The sequence below is a fragment of the Ursus arctos genome, unplaced genomic scaffold, assembly GCF_023065955.2.
Source record: "Ursus arctos isolate Adak ecotype North America unplaced genomic scaffold, UrsArc2.0 scaffold_24, whole genome shotgun sequence".
In the NCBI taxonomy this organism is placed as follows: Eukaryota; Metazoa; Chordata; class Mammalia; order Carnivora; family Ursidae; genus Ursus; species Ursus arctos.
In genome coordinates this window covers 22,349,120-22,363,140 of record NW_026622919.1, presented here as the reverse complement: position 1 = coordinate 22,363,140, position 14,021 = coordinate 22,349,120, and the positions used below count along the sequence as shown (strand labels likewise).

The 14,021-nt window shown below is 53.6% G+C and overlaps 1 protein-coding gene and 1 long non-coding RNA gene across 4 annotated transcripts in view; one reads left to right on the top strand and one right to left on the bottom strand.

Annotated features, from left to right (window-relative positions):
* Nucleotides 1-8,586, top strand: part of SOCS7 (suppressor of cytokine signaling 7) — a 31,191-nt gene extending 22,605 nt beyond the window's left edge. For all 3 annotated transcript variants that reach the window (XM_026513014.4, XM_026513013.4, XM_026513012.4), the window contains one exon: nt 2,765-8,586. The gene's annotated coding sequence lies outside the window, so the exon portion shown is untranslated. The remainder of the gene's footprint in view (nt 1-2,764) is intronic.
* An 892-nt stretch (nt 8,587-9,478) lies between these two features.
* On the bottom strand, nt 9,479-11,108 carry LOC130544727 (uncharacterized). The gene is made up of 3 exons (XR_008961255.1): nt 10,921-11,108; nt 10,419-10,718; nt 9,479-9,822 (listed from the first exon to the last, which is right to left on the bottom strand). It is a non-coding gene; the product is annotated as an uncharacterized LOC130544727 (long non-coding RNA).
* Between the last annotated feature and the right edge of the window lie 2,913 nt (nt 11,109-14,021).

Sequence of the window (14,021 nt, the reverse complement as noted above, 5' to 3'; positions counted from 1 at the left end):
TGTTTGTCCTCCAACCTTCTCTGTTCCCCGGTGCCATCTCCCACACGAGACAAACTAAGGGGAGAACCCGCAGAGGGACGGTCTGAGAATGAAGGCTGTCTTTATCTCCCCACGCTCTCTGCTCTCTTCATAACCGGAGAGCATGATGACTGGCGTTTATGCCCCACGGGTTTTCCTGGGCCATGGCTAAGGTGAACCCAGCTGTGTGCCTCCCCTCTTAGCTCTGGAAGTCCCTGATCCTATGCTGTCGGGGGAAAGCATGTGAACTGGGCTAATAAGGATTAACAAGGGGAGAAGATATGAAAGAAGAGAGATCAAAGAGATCGTAACTCTTGGGGCGCCTGGGTGGCTCAGTCATTTAGCGTCTGCCCTTGGCTCAGGTCATGATCCCAGAGTCCTGGGATCAAGCCCCACATCGGGCTCCCTGCTCCGCTGGGAAGCCTGCTTCTCCCTCTCCCACTCCCCTGCTTGTGCTCCCTCTTTCACTGTGTCTCTCTGTCAAATAAATAAAATCTTTAAAAATAAAAAATCATAACTCTGGGAGGCTACAGAGCTTTAACTTGAAGCGTCCTGGACTGGGTGTACAACTTCTTGTCATGTCTTCAGTGACCTGCAAGTTGTATGCCCTTGGAAGCGACTCCTAGAACATACAAATGTTCTGATGTCTGGGAGGATTTCTCTGCTTGGTGGCTTTGCCGTTGAAGTCAGGACGGGAATTAGGTAGGAGGGAACCACGGAGGCGCGTCTACACTAACACACTGTGCTGGAGTAATTAGGACCTGTTCGTTAGAGCACCACCTCTGTGGCTGCTGTGCCTTAGGAGGAACCGTCCCAAACAGCACGTTCGGAGGTGGGCTGGGCGTGGTGGAGGCCTTCTAGCTTCAGCATATGGGGACTAAATGACTAACTCGGAGCAGAGAAGTTTTCGGGGTGAGAGGGGCTTGCTAGCTGAAAGCAATACGAAGGAGGAGTGGTTAAGCTTACTCCACGTGGCTCCAGGGCACGGGGCCACGATGGTATAAGGCATAAAGAGTTGAACTTCCGTCCCACTTCAGAAAAACTGCTTTAACAAGAGAGGTCCAAAAGCGGAGTGGTTTCCACAGGCCCGCGGGAGCCCCCAGCTGGCTGTGCCTTCAGCAGCTCTGCCTACTTGCTAAGTACCCAGTGTGGGTCGGGAAGAGCGTGTGAGCGAGTCAGTCTATGGCTCTGGCCTCGCTGAGCTGCAGTTCTCAGGAGAGACAGACAGCAAACCTGTAAAGACATGAATAGGCTAATTGCAGTTGACTGTACATGTTATGAGGAATAAACAGCTGGCAAAGTCTAGTGATTAGTGGTGGGATAGTGGTACTCAGTGTGGATGACCGGACAAGGCCCCTGTGAGGAGGTGTCCTGTTGGCTGAGATCTGAACAGGAGTCAGCCGTGAGAGGATCTGGGGGCAGAGCATTCTGGGCAAGGGGTCCAGTGAGCAGAAAGGCCCTGAGATGGGAAGGAACTTGGTCTGATGAGGTATAGGCCAGGGGGAGCCATTTGTCATGAGTATGGGGGGCGGTCATGTATGGGCAAAGGATCGAACTGAACCCCCAGGGTCTCTCTGCTATGTGTGACACCAGGATTGTTGTCTGTGGCAGAGAATAAGCATCACGCTGTCCTCAGTCCTGATTTAGACCTCAGGGCCCCTTGAAATAAATGGAAGTAACACTCCTAAAAGGAGAGTTTTTATGTTGTAAAATTTGGCCCTTACGACTTCCTGTTGGTCAGGCTGATTTTTTTTTTTTAATTTTCTATTTTATTTATTTTTTTTATTTTAATTTGGGAGTTCTGAATGGGCCACTTGGTCTGTGTGTGCTGTTACCTGCGGTGTTTCATGTCAGGATGCTTGGAGTCAGAGGACAGAAACAGGTGGAACGATGCCCTTCTTAAATCAGAAGGTAGAAGCCGCATTGTCCTTTCACTCTCTTCAGTAGCCAGAAGCTGCAGAGACACATAGCTGTTTCTAGCTGGGCTCACCAGGGGTTACTCCAGTTTTGTTTGTTTTGTTTTTAAGATTTTATTTAGGGACGCCTGGGTGGCTCAGTTGGTTATGCAGCTGCTTTCGGCTTGGGTCATGATCTCGGGGTCCTGGATGGAGCCCCACGTCAGGCTCTCTGCTCAGTGGGGAGTCTGCTTTTCTCTTTCCTTCTGCCCCTCCTCTACTTGTGCTCTCTCTCTCTCTCTCTCTCTCAAATAAATAAATAAAATCTTTAAAAAAAATTTATTGAGAGAGAGAAAGAGAGCGTGCGAGCGGGGTGGGGGGCAGAGGGGGGAGAGTCTCAAGCCGACTCCACACTCAGTTTGCTCTCGTCGCTCTCAGACCGTGACCCGAGCTGAAATCAAGAGTCAGATGCTCAACCGACTGAGACACCCAGGTGCCCCTTTTTTCTTTCTTATTCCCTGGAGCAGGTGGGCCTCGGCAAAGAATTGGGGGGAAAAGTGGGTGGAAAATTAAGGGGTACGGGACAGGGAAAGAGCGAAGTAAGGCGATATGATAGAATATATTTGTCAGCTATTTTAGGAGGTTTTTTTGGCGTCCAGGTCATGGGCTGCTCAAGTCCCCCAGCGAATGCTGCTGCTACATCCTGGGCCAGCACCAGTGTTTGTGGGAACCTTTGGCGCTCCACATTCCAGTTCTCCTTTTGAGCTGTACTTTTCCACCTCCAGAGGCTGGGCTGTTCTCCATTTGGTTCCTCTCCATTGAGCCACTCATTTTTCTCCTTTTTCACCTAGGCATTTGGTTGCCAAGCTCCAGTTTTGAAGAACCAAATGAAGCTACTGTGGAAGGGGGAGTGAGGAGAAGTGAGGGAATTGGAAGGGCTGAGATCCTCCGTGCAAAGACTTCGGTTCCCCTCGCAGCCCTGGGGCTTGGAAGAAGCACACAACCACACCCTCCGCGCGGGGGCGCCACCTCTTCCCATCCAGCCCCCGTGGTGTCCCGGAACTGGACGAGCTCCTTGGAAAACTGGAAGAAGTCTCAACACTGTTCCTTTTTTTAGAAGTTTTGTTTTGGTTATTTGCATTTCTCGGTATGGAAAAGTTCCTTTAAAGGCAGCTGGGGTTTGTGCCCATTGGACTGGAAGTGGTGCCAAGGGTGAGCCGGGTCCAGGGGAGGGGAGGGAGGGGATTGCCAGTGACAGTCACGCAGCTGGTGCCAAAGGCAGAGTGCGAGTGTTCACCATTGACGATGAGGAAGGGAAGAGAAGGAGTCAGAAGTGCAAATCGAGTGGGAGTTTCTGAGGGATGAAGACGCCCTTCTCTTTCGGGAAGGAAAGGAGGGTGGGTAGCCTCGAAGGGAAGATCGCTGAACAGAAACTGGCAAAGGGCCTCTGCCGGGGAAAGTAGCGACTCCTCACATCCTTTCCTTTGAAGGTTTAGGAGCCTGGTTTCCGAATCACCTCTCCTAGACGCTGTGTTAGTTTTGTCGTACTGAATTCCTGAGTTTTGTGACCTCAAGTCAGTCCTGTTCTTCCTCCACCGTCCACCCCTCCCCTTGAGATTCAACTGTACATTTCACTCTGATCATGGTAACATCATTCCTATTGCTTCCGCCAGCTGTCAGGGCAATCGATTTTCTCATCACCGGAGCAGTCGAGAGCCCTAATCGTGAGCTGCTAAAGTTAATGGAGCATGCTTCCAGGTTCTTAATGGCAAACTGCACCCATGACTTAGGAGTCAGTGTTACGTACCTCCATGTGTCTGTCAGCTAGTGAGGGGGAGTATGGAGGATGGGGAGAAACGACGCTCTCGTGCTAGCGTTCTTCCGAGAAGAAGCTCTCCAGCGTCTCAGCCTTAATGGAGTGTCTTTGGATCAGAGAGGAGGAGAGCATTGCATCTCATGTTTTTAGGTTTATCCCTGTTGTCCCACTTTGGGGACGAGAGGTAGCAAGGGCTTTTTTATTTTCCTGTGTTCTTTCTAGCAACCCAAACATTTTCCTGAGTCAGATCCCGTTTGCCCCCCTTTCCATGGGAAGCATGCCCGATGCTGATTTGGGAGTAGCCCATCTTCCAGGTGGAGGTGGACGAGGAGGGAGGGAAAACTCCAGCGTGTTTCAGTGGTCGTTGGGTTTTTCTGAAGCGGGCCATTGTCCAGTCGTATGATATTATGAGTTCGCTTTTCTATAGAGTTACTCCGGGGAGAGGTTTGCTGTTAAGATGTGAAAATTGAGCTGTTTGGGTCTTTATGGCTCTTTTGTAGTAAATGTTCCATTACGCTGCCTCTTTTGGTTCCCCTGTGCTTATATCTGCCTCATCTCGTGAGATAAATAATATCGTCAGGTTTGTGGTTTCCTGATGGTTCAGGGTGAGGCCCTAGTGTCTTGGTAATTTATAGGACTGCCTCATCTGGAAGCATTGGCCTTCTGCCTTACGTCTTGCATGGAATGACCAGTCTTCCTCCTTGTAGCGGAAGAGGGGGGAAACTTGCATTGTTACCTGCCTGGAAAGAGGAGGTCCGCAAAGTGAGCTTTGTGGCATAAACACAGCCCACCTCTGATTGGTCGTGAGGTTCCTCTTTTCTCCTTGGATTCCACGGTGGTGTTACCAAGCAGTGAAGACAGTGATCCCAGAAATTGGCTTAACCTGTGAGTCTTGCCTCTTGAGAGTGCAGATTAACTTGCCGTCTTGCAGAAAGTGCCACCCAGCAACAAGCCCGTAGTCTGCAGTCCCGCAGGATCCTTGAGTGGCTGACGGACAGCTATTTGGGTTTTTTGGGCTTTTTTTTTCACACCATTTCAGCCACCCATAATTTTAAAATTCTTTTTTATAGTGTGTTTTAGTGTGTTTGTCTGGCTCTGGGCTAGATGCTGTGGGAAACACAAGAAGGGAAAGACCTGATGTCTGGCCTAAAGGGACCTTTTAAGTGACTGCCGCACGTGCAGCAATTGGAGAATGACTCTGTGTGGCAGCAAGAACCAAGGGCCGTCTTTAAAGAAATTCAGATGGGTAAGATCGGGGTAGACCAGACGGTCTGGGAGAGCTCTGTGGCAGTGAGGCTTTGGGTCCTAGGCGAGGGTAAGACAGTGAGACAAGAAACACATGAACAGAAGCATGGAAGCAGAAGTCTGCATGGTGTCCTGAACCGGACACAGCCCCAGGTTAGAGCAACCACGTCAGTCACTCCTTTCTCAGGCCTGCAGTTTAGACAGAATCTTCCTAGTCATCAGGCAAGTCTCAGCGCTGAGGGCTCGTGATGGTGAAGTGGAACCCAAAGCCAGAAGTCACCTGGTTCCTGCCCATGGCCAGGGACCTCACCACTCTCAGCACCGTCCAGGGGAGGGAGGCAGAGCCCTTGTACCTGCCTTGTGGTACCAGGGGTTTCCACTGGAGAATTCCTGCAGTCAGGCCCAGAACCAAACCAGCCGAGGAGGCATGACCCAACCTCACCACCATCCTTCTTTCTCCTCCTGGGAAAGGGTAGTGTGTCCTTGTCCACGATCTGTCTGTGGGCCAGTCACGGCCCAGGCTGCAGCCTAGTCCTTCTTCTGTAGAGCGGGCTGCAAGACAGAGTTGCACAGGGAGAGACAGCCTCCGTCGGGGGATGAGGAGGAGGAAGAGGCGGTAGTGGGGCAGCGCTGAGGGACCCACCTTGGTCAGAGAGCAGAGAGGGAACAGGAGTGGTGGTTCTGCCCCCAGCACTGCCCCTTCGTCTCTCCAGGCTGGACCCACTCCTCCTTTGCCAGTTCTGTGTCGTGCTAACTGAAATGCAGTCCACAGAGGGGACTCATTCCTTTTTGGTTGTTGTATTTTAAAGTCACAAACTGGAAAAGGTTCTCACCTCCAGGGACCCATCATTGATTTCCGAGTTGTTAATGGGTCCTTGCCTGTGTGACCCTCCCTTGTTAGTGATTGATCTGCTGTAACCTTCCTCAGGACAGGTGTGAACCACTGTGAGCTAAGTGACAACTACTGCTACAATTTGCTGGTACTTGAAATTCGCGTGCTGTGACAGGAGCACAGAGTAAGGAGGGTGGGGCTTTGCTGTGAGGACTAGGTAAGTGGGCAACGACGGGGAGTTGGGGAGTTGGGGACCACTGGCGATGGCCTTGGCCTGGCTGCCAGCCTGTGCCTAGATGCAGTGAATGTGAGCCACGGACGGCAGCACGCAGGCTGCCGAGAGGAGAGGAGAGGAGAGGAGAGGAGAGGAGAGGCGAGGAGCTCGCCCTCACGGTTTCTACTCCTCCTGTCCTTCCTTTCCCCGGGGGCTGATGGTGTCGGCCCTTCCTGGGGGAGGGAGTGTTGTGGAGACGGCTGTGAACACGCCCACAGTGCGCATCCAGGAAGAACGGGGCAGCCGGGAGGGTGCTGAGTGCTCGCACGTCTACGTGTGAGGCCTAGAGTAGAGCTGGGTGCCCTGGGGTGCCCACCTTCTTGGCCCTCACCCTAGGCCCCCAAAAGAGCAAGGCTGCTTGAAGCCCTCGGGTCCCAGCAGGAAACGGGGCTAGGTGGGACTTTTTCCTTAGCTTAGACCCTTCCCTGCTGCCTCTCTCTCGGCTTTGAACCCTGAAAATGGAGGGCGAGGCACTGGGATTTAGCTCTATGGCTGCGGGAAGGAGACCTGAAAGTCGGCGTGTGTGTCTGTGTGTGTGTGTCTGTGTGTGTCTGTGTCTGCACGCGTGTCTTCATTTGCAGAGGTCTTGCCACCAGTTGGGATGCTAGAAGCATCTCCATTGTGGGGAGACCTGCTATTTGTTTTCCACTTTTAAGAGAATGACATGCCCCCTGTCCCTAAGGGAGGAGCGTTTGAGTTAGACATTTTCCCTATGGGAATCCTCTTGGTTTGGTTTGTGGAGGGGGTGGGGGGTGGATAAATGATTTTTATCTCTAATTGTCAACACAGCTGTTCTTACACTGAATTTGTGCTATTGCATACGTGTAGCCATCTTTCTTTTCACTGCAGCAGTGTTTATCAGTAGTTCAAAATGATTTATTTGCTCCTGGGGAGTAAAATCTTTTTTATTAAAAAAGAAAAAAAAAAAAAAAAAGGAAGAAAGCAAAGCGTGGCTCCCTTCCCCCGTGATAGCTGTAGGATTAGTGGGCCTCAAAGCTCGAAGGCAAAGTTGAGTCTGCCAGTCTCCGTGACCTGTCCTGTTTTGACATCGGGGTCTTCGTGCTCAGCACAAACAGAGAGGAGGCCCGGAGAAGATGGAGAGCAAAGCTTTGGGAGGAGTGAGGTGGGGTTTGGACCGTAGAGATGGAGACACTGGGGACTCAGGTGCTGCAGTTAGAAAAACCGAGTAAGGAATTGTATTTAAAATATTGATTCTCTAATCTGCCAGGGAAAGACCTTTCTTTACATGCAGATTCCATACTGTCCTTGTCCTTTTCATTGCTTCTTGACCTTCCTGGTAGGTGCCGGCCCAGTTTCTTCCCATCCTGCCCTCCGTACCCCTTCCCCGCCATTCCTTCCCACTCCCATCTACCTCTGGGAAGCCAGTCCCGCATGCTGAGTCTGACTTGCCCTCACGCTCATTTCATCTTGGTTAGAGGGTACCTGGAGCCGCTCCCCCCCACTCCCCTGAAGTGCCAGGAGGCACAAAGGGGCAGGTGAAAAGCAGCCAGCCGTGGTGGGAAGACATGAGTGTCTGGTTGCAGCTGGACTGCAGTCTTTGCTCCTGGAGAGAGAGTGTGAACAAAACTGAGGACACTCTTGATCGGAACCCAGGAAATCACACACTGCTCCACCCAGCTCAGGTGGGGCGGGCAGGCTGGTCTGGCTCCTCCATCCCTGGTGCTCCCTTGAACGGGGACCTACCCCTCACCGTTCGGCCCAGAACCTTTCCCAAGGGACAAGCATGGTCCAGGCACCGTTCTGTAGACAGGCCGGTCACGAATGCCCAAACTGGGGCTGCCCGTGGCACAGCCACTGCTGTACATTTTTTTGGTTGTTTTTAAGAAACTCCATGAAGAGGGGTGTCATTCCGGGCTCAGGGTGGCTGCCAGTCCTTCACCAGAAGGGGAGCCACACCCCTGCAACCACTCCTGTCCTCGTGTGCCCCCCCCCCCCCGCCCTCCTCCAAGCCAAAGTGTGGCCTGGCTTTTGTCTTCCCATTTCGTTTTCCTCCTCTCCCCCCCCCTTTTTGTGCTTAATTTATTAAAATAGTTGCTGTATAATTTATTTTCATAAACTATAAAAAATTACTAAATGGTTAAAATAGACTTGCAGGCCAATCTTAAATGGGGTGGGAGGGTCTGCGGGTGGGGTGGGAGAAGGGAAAGATGTTTTGATATAAACAAAACAAATGCACTTTGGGTGTGTTTTGGTATTTTTCTGGGGATAGATGGGTGGGTGTTGGGATGTCCCTGTAGATTAGTTCCAGAACCGGGTGTTTGTATATACTGTATCAATAGGCATGTGTGACTCTTACAAAGGGACGTTAGTAGCTGCTGCAGGTCCTGTTTGGAAACCCCGTGTACAACTCCCAGTTTTTTGTAAGTGTCGGTGCGGGAGACATTTGACTCTTGTGTTTGTATCTCCTTTTTATGATTGCTGTACTGACCCATGTCTTTTTGGGGAGGGGCGAAAAGAGATTTGAAATAAAAATGTTTAGAAATTACTTCATGAGATGTGGGTTCATGCGTGTCAATCCTTCTCCCATCTCCTATGACTCCTCACACCACCAACCAACCCCGTAGGGTCAGAGGGCCCAGCCCTGGTGACTGGGGCATCTCCGTGATGGGAGCCAAGCCAGACCCATCCAGAACTGGTCTTGTCAGAATTAGAGATGTTGGAACGTTCCCCGGGCCGATGGCCATTGCTCAACGCGGCTTTCTCCTTCCCCGGCAAGTACAGGAGAATTCCAGTGCCCGCGGCCTGTTGGTTGGTGAGCGGTGGTGTGGGGCTGTGGCTAGGGAGAGTGCGCGCGCCCCCACAGCGGTCAGTCCCCGTGTTTCCCCCAGTCCGGCAGGCGAGGTTTCTCATGCGTCTGACCTGCCTCCCTCCAGCCAGCCCCGGGCCTCTCGAGAGGTGCTCTTTGGAGAGCAAAGGAACGGAATGGTTCTCTGATTGACAACCGTGTGTACTCGGAGCCACTGGGAACTCCCCTCTTCACCTTCCCACCTAATCCCTCTCCAGGTCCCCCACTCGGGGCAGGAAGCATGTTGCGTGAGCTAAACCCCAGTGTGGGGGAGTTACGTTTTCACAGGACTGGTTGGAAGTGCCGCCCGGGGGTAGCGGGCGGGGGGAGTCTGGGAATCCCCACTTGCCCCAGTCAGCTCATCCTCGAGTCCCGGGTCCTCATTAGGGTGAGACAGTGTATCAGTTCTGATAGCCGTTCTATGACAGCGTGAATTCCTTTTTTTTGCTTTTAAGATTTTATTTATTTATTTGACAGCGCAAGCGGGGGGAGCGGCAGGCAGAGGGAGAGAGAGAAGCAGTCTTCCTGCTGAGCAGAGTCCAGCTCGGGCCTCCATCCCCGGACCCTGGGATCATGACCTGAGCCGAAGGCAGACGCTTAACCAACTGAGCCACCCAGGCGCCCCAACAGCGTGAATTCCTGATGGAAGTTTGCTTCCCTTTTAGAAGGAAAGGTGCGCCAAGCTACGAAGGGCAGACAACACTACGAGGGAAAACGCTTAACTCAGAACCAGCAATTCCAATGCCCTACTGGCCGCCGTTGGCACACAGTCGTCCATCACGAGGACTCTGCTCACCCCATCAGTCTAGAGTGTTCGTGTGCATTTCTTCAAAGAGGAGCAGGCTTCATTTCAGAGCAGCATCGCTCACAGTCAGGATGACTGTTAGGTGCGTTAGCAAAGCTAGGTTCTGGAGCCTGACTTGGGTGGTTAAGCCCCTAGAAGGAGAGGCATTCTTTTGGTAACAGCTCCGAAGAAATAAATAACACGGCCGCCTGCCCGCCTCTGCACCCCCAACACCCAACACCACCCACGTCACCCCGTGTTCCTTGGCCATTCTCTTTAGCCACCACCTTCATTCTGTCACCAAGGCTGTTCCATGTCACCTGTCGGTGCTGCCTGGCTGTGCGCCTCCCCGACTAGGATGCAACCGTGAGCGCGTGGCAGGTGGCGCCCTTGGGTCTGGGGTGTGTCCCCGAGGGCGAGGATGTGCGGGAGGGTGAGCTGGGAACAGGGAACTTTCGGTCTGTCTTGGTTCCCTCCCACCTCTTGTAGTGTGAGCATCTTGTGCTAGTGATTCGAGGGCCTGTTGGTGCCACGTGGGTCCTGGAGAACAGCCCTTTCCATCTGGCGCTCAGCCAGAGGCGCGGGAGTAGACTCCAGCTCGGCTGAGTCTCCGCAGGCCTCTCGTGGAGCCCCTTCTGAGCGATTTCCAAGAGGAATTCCGACCAGCCTAATCCCACACGCTGATCCCCGTTTAGGCTGCGGCTTCATCCGGCCTCCGTTACCATGTCCTAATGTCCCCTCTTCTCACCTGGGCAATTCCAGCAACTTCCCAGCTGGTCTCTCTGCGTCCTGTCTCCCCTCTCCAGTCCTTCTAAAAAGTTCTTCCCAAGAAAAGACGTGCTCAAGTCACTTCCCTAGTTGAAAATCAACGACTCGGGGCGCCTGGGTGGCTCAGTCGTTAAGCGTCTGCCTTCGGCTCAGGGCGTGATCCCGGCGTTCTGGGATCAAGCCCCGCATCAGGCTCCTCTGCTGGGAGCCTGCTTCTTCCTCTCCCACTCCCCCTTGTCTCTCTCTCTCAGTGGCTGTCTCTGTGTCAAATAAATAAAGTCTTTAAAAAAAAAAGAAAAAAAAAAGAAAATCAATGACTCATCCTAGAGAAGCAAATCTTCCCTCCTCATCTTGGCATTCAAGGCTGTTTCTCCTTCACCTGCCACACCGGCTGCACTCTGGTCGTGACACACTCAGTGTCCCCAGAGGATGGCATCCCGTCTCCTGCCACTCCACCTTCCCTCATGCCGGGGGACTCTTACCTGTCACTCTCTCCACCTGGAAACTTGTCCCTCAAGGGTTTGCTCCAGGGTCACCTCTGAAACTGTCACCAGCCACTTGTGGCCAAACGCTCCTTCCTCTGCTATCGTTCATGTGTCTGCCTGCTTGCTCATCGTGACCTCCGGCCTGGGAGGAACAGAGCCTGTGTCCTGCTCAGCTCTCTCTCTGCCCCTGGGGCCGGCCCAGTGGAGTACACGAGCCAGGGTGGTGGTGGTTGAGGGAAGGTGACATCAGCCCCCTTCCCGGGAGTGCTGCTTGCTCTCCCAGTCAGCCCGCCTCAAGCCTGGAATTGCATGCAGGACAGCCTGATTGCGTGGAAGTAGGGGTTCTTAACTACTAAATGTCATCCTCTTCAGAATTGTCTCAAGGGGTTGGAGTTCTGGTGGTTGAAGTAGGAGTGTGAACGATGTGACGTGACTGTAACTCAAGATGTCCCAAAGGTGGGGTGTTGACTGGCGCCGACAGTGTCAGAGGGCCAGAGCTGCCCTCTGGTGCAAGATGCTCCCCCCACAGGGTCAGCGGGCTTCGTCCAGGGACCCGACATTGCATGGAACCACCCACGGCCCCGTGCTGACTTCTCCCCCAACAGAAAGTCTGCATTTACAGAGCTCAGCTCAGGGGCGCCTGGGTGGCTCCGTCGGCTAAGGGTCTGCCTTTGGCTCAGGTCATGAGCCCAGGGGTCCTGGGATCGAGCCCCACATGGGGCTCCCTGCTCAGCGGGGAGTCTGCTTCTCCCTCTCCCTCTGCCTGCCGCTCCCCCTGCTTGTAATCTCTCTCTCTCTCTCTGTCAAATAAGATCTTTTAAAAAGAGAAATAAAGAGCTCGCTCAAGTGCCCTTCTTCACATCCTGGGCTTCTGGCCTCATCCCACGTGGTGTCACAGCCTGGCTTTCCCCGCCCACTTCTGAGAACTTGGTTTTGTTTCTGGGCCTTTATTCCGCAAATTCGGGGGCGACGAGACAGGTAGAGCATAGGAGAGGCTACCTAGCTTTATACTGGGAGGGAAAAATAAGTGTGGTCAGGTCACAGCTGAGCTTGGGGGGAGTTTGGAAGGTTTGAAACGGGGCAGGACCGTCTGGCAGCAGCCATCCTGTGTGGGAGATCGGTAGAGTCAAAATTTCAAGAAGTTTCTCTGTACTGGGCGTCATCTCCTGGTGCCCCTTCCTGCAGCTGCCTCCCTCCCGCATACCCTGGTGTCAGTGAAGGACAGAGCGCTAGGGCTCCATCTCCTTTTCTTCCGGGTAGGGCACTCTTTCTCTGAATGGACACCGTCTGTAGAAGTTTGGACAGGAGCTCTTACTGCTCATGGACAGTGGCTTCTGTGTCTTGTTCATCTTCCGCTCCGTCCCCCGCCCGCGCAACCCGGGGCTGTGCCAGCACATGGACAGATGCCTCCCGAACATTGGCAAAGCCAGCCAGGCCAGACATGGAGACGGCACTGGGGGAAGGCCCTCTGCACTGGAATCACCTTTGGGGCTGAATGGGGGCCACCAGCCTGGAATGGGGTTCACGCGGGAAGCCACCTGCACAAGGAGAGAACCCGGAGTGCCTTGTGGAGTCTAGAAGAGGCGTCAGGGGAGGGTGCCGTGGCTCTCAGCCAGAGCGAGGGTTTGTGAGCCTGAATCACTCTGGCAAACTTTTTTTTTTTTTAAGATGTATTTATTCAATTTAGAGGGAAGGAGAGAGGGAAAGAGAGAGAACAGGAAGGAGGGGCAGAAGGAGAGGGAGAGAGAGTCCCAAGCTGACTCCGAGCTAAGCGCGGATCCTGACGCGGGGCTTGATTTCATGACCCTGAGATCACAACCTGAGCCGAAACTGAGAGTAGTAGGTCGCTTCACCGACGGAGACACCCAGGTGCCCCAGGCAAACTTCTTAAACTTCACACTCACCCTGGGACTAAGACACCCTCCTAGAATCTCCAGGGGTCAGGTATGGGGGGAGGGTCGGTAAGAAGAGTGGATGAAAGGTCTCAAATGCGTCTGACGGGTCCTTGGCCCCCTCTCCGTGCCGACACCCACTCGTTCGCACGCCTTGCGAGGACCCCGCCCAGCACTTGTGGACCTGGGTTGAACATCGCCTCCACTACTCGCCAGTCATGTGATCTTGGACAGTCTATTTATGCTTCCTTAGTCTGTCTTGCAAAGAGAGAGAGTATTTTTACTTAGCTCCTGAGTGAGTAAATGAGATAATGCATGTGAAATGCCTGGGACTTCTTCAGCACTCAGTAAATAGCCGCAGGCACTAATTATTATCATTATTAGTGGCATTTGGAAGAGAAGGCCTGAGAGTTTTGGCCTTCTCGAAAGCAGAAGGAAAGATGAAAAGACTTCAAGGCTGTCCCCGAGGCTGCAGTGAGGGGTGGGTTGGGGGGAGGAGGGAGGGAAGGTTGCTGGAGAATAAGTGAGGGGTGGCGGGCAGGTGGTGGGAACAGGTGGAACTGGGTGAGTTGTTGGGCTTTTCCTGCCACCTAGCGGCTGCTCTGGGCTATGCCACCCCACTGTCCCCTCGGGTCTGGCTGGGCAGCAGTGGGGCGAGGCTGGGTTCAATATCCCTGAACGCAGTGTCTCCACTCCTCTTCTGCTGCCCCCATTTAATGCCCTGTCCCCTCGGAGACCCTGGCCTGTGACACATCCTCCACATGGTCCTGGCGTTCGGGACAAGATTCCTTTCTCCGAGTGGAGGGAGAGAGGGAAGGCTTTGTTCTCTTGGCTCCCGGGCAAGAATGGGGAGCTGGGGCAGACACCCCGAGAACTGCTGGAGACCACCCCCAGGCCCCACCCTGCCCCCGCTGGCTTGGTGGCTGCCCCAGGGGAATGCTCGGCCTCCTGGCACTGGGGCCCCAGACCCATCTCGGTGACTGCCTTGGGTTCTATTGAATTCTATTAATAAGGTGTTACCCGTGCACGGAGACTGGGTCACGGTTCTCCTGAGCTTTCCCATCCCACCTTCTCCAGAGAATTTTGCCTTTGTCTCCAGGATGGGAGGAAGGGGACAGAGAGCTGCAGGCTGAGCACCCCCCACCCCCACGTGAAGGGCGCGCTGGGGGGGCCTCCGAGCCAGCTCCGCCTCTGGGGCTCGTCATC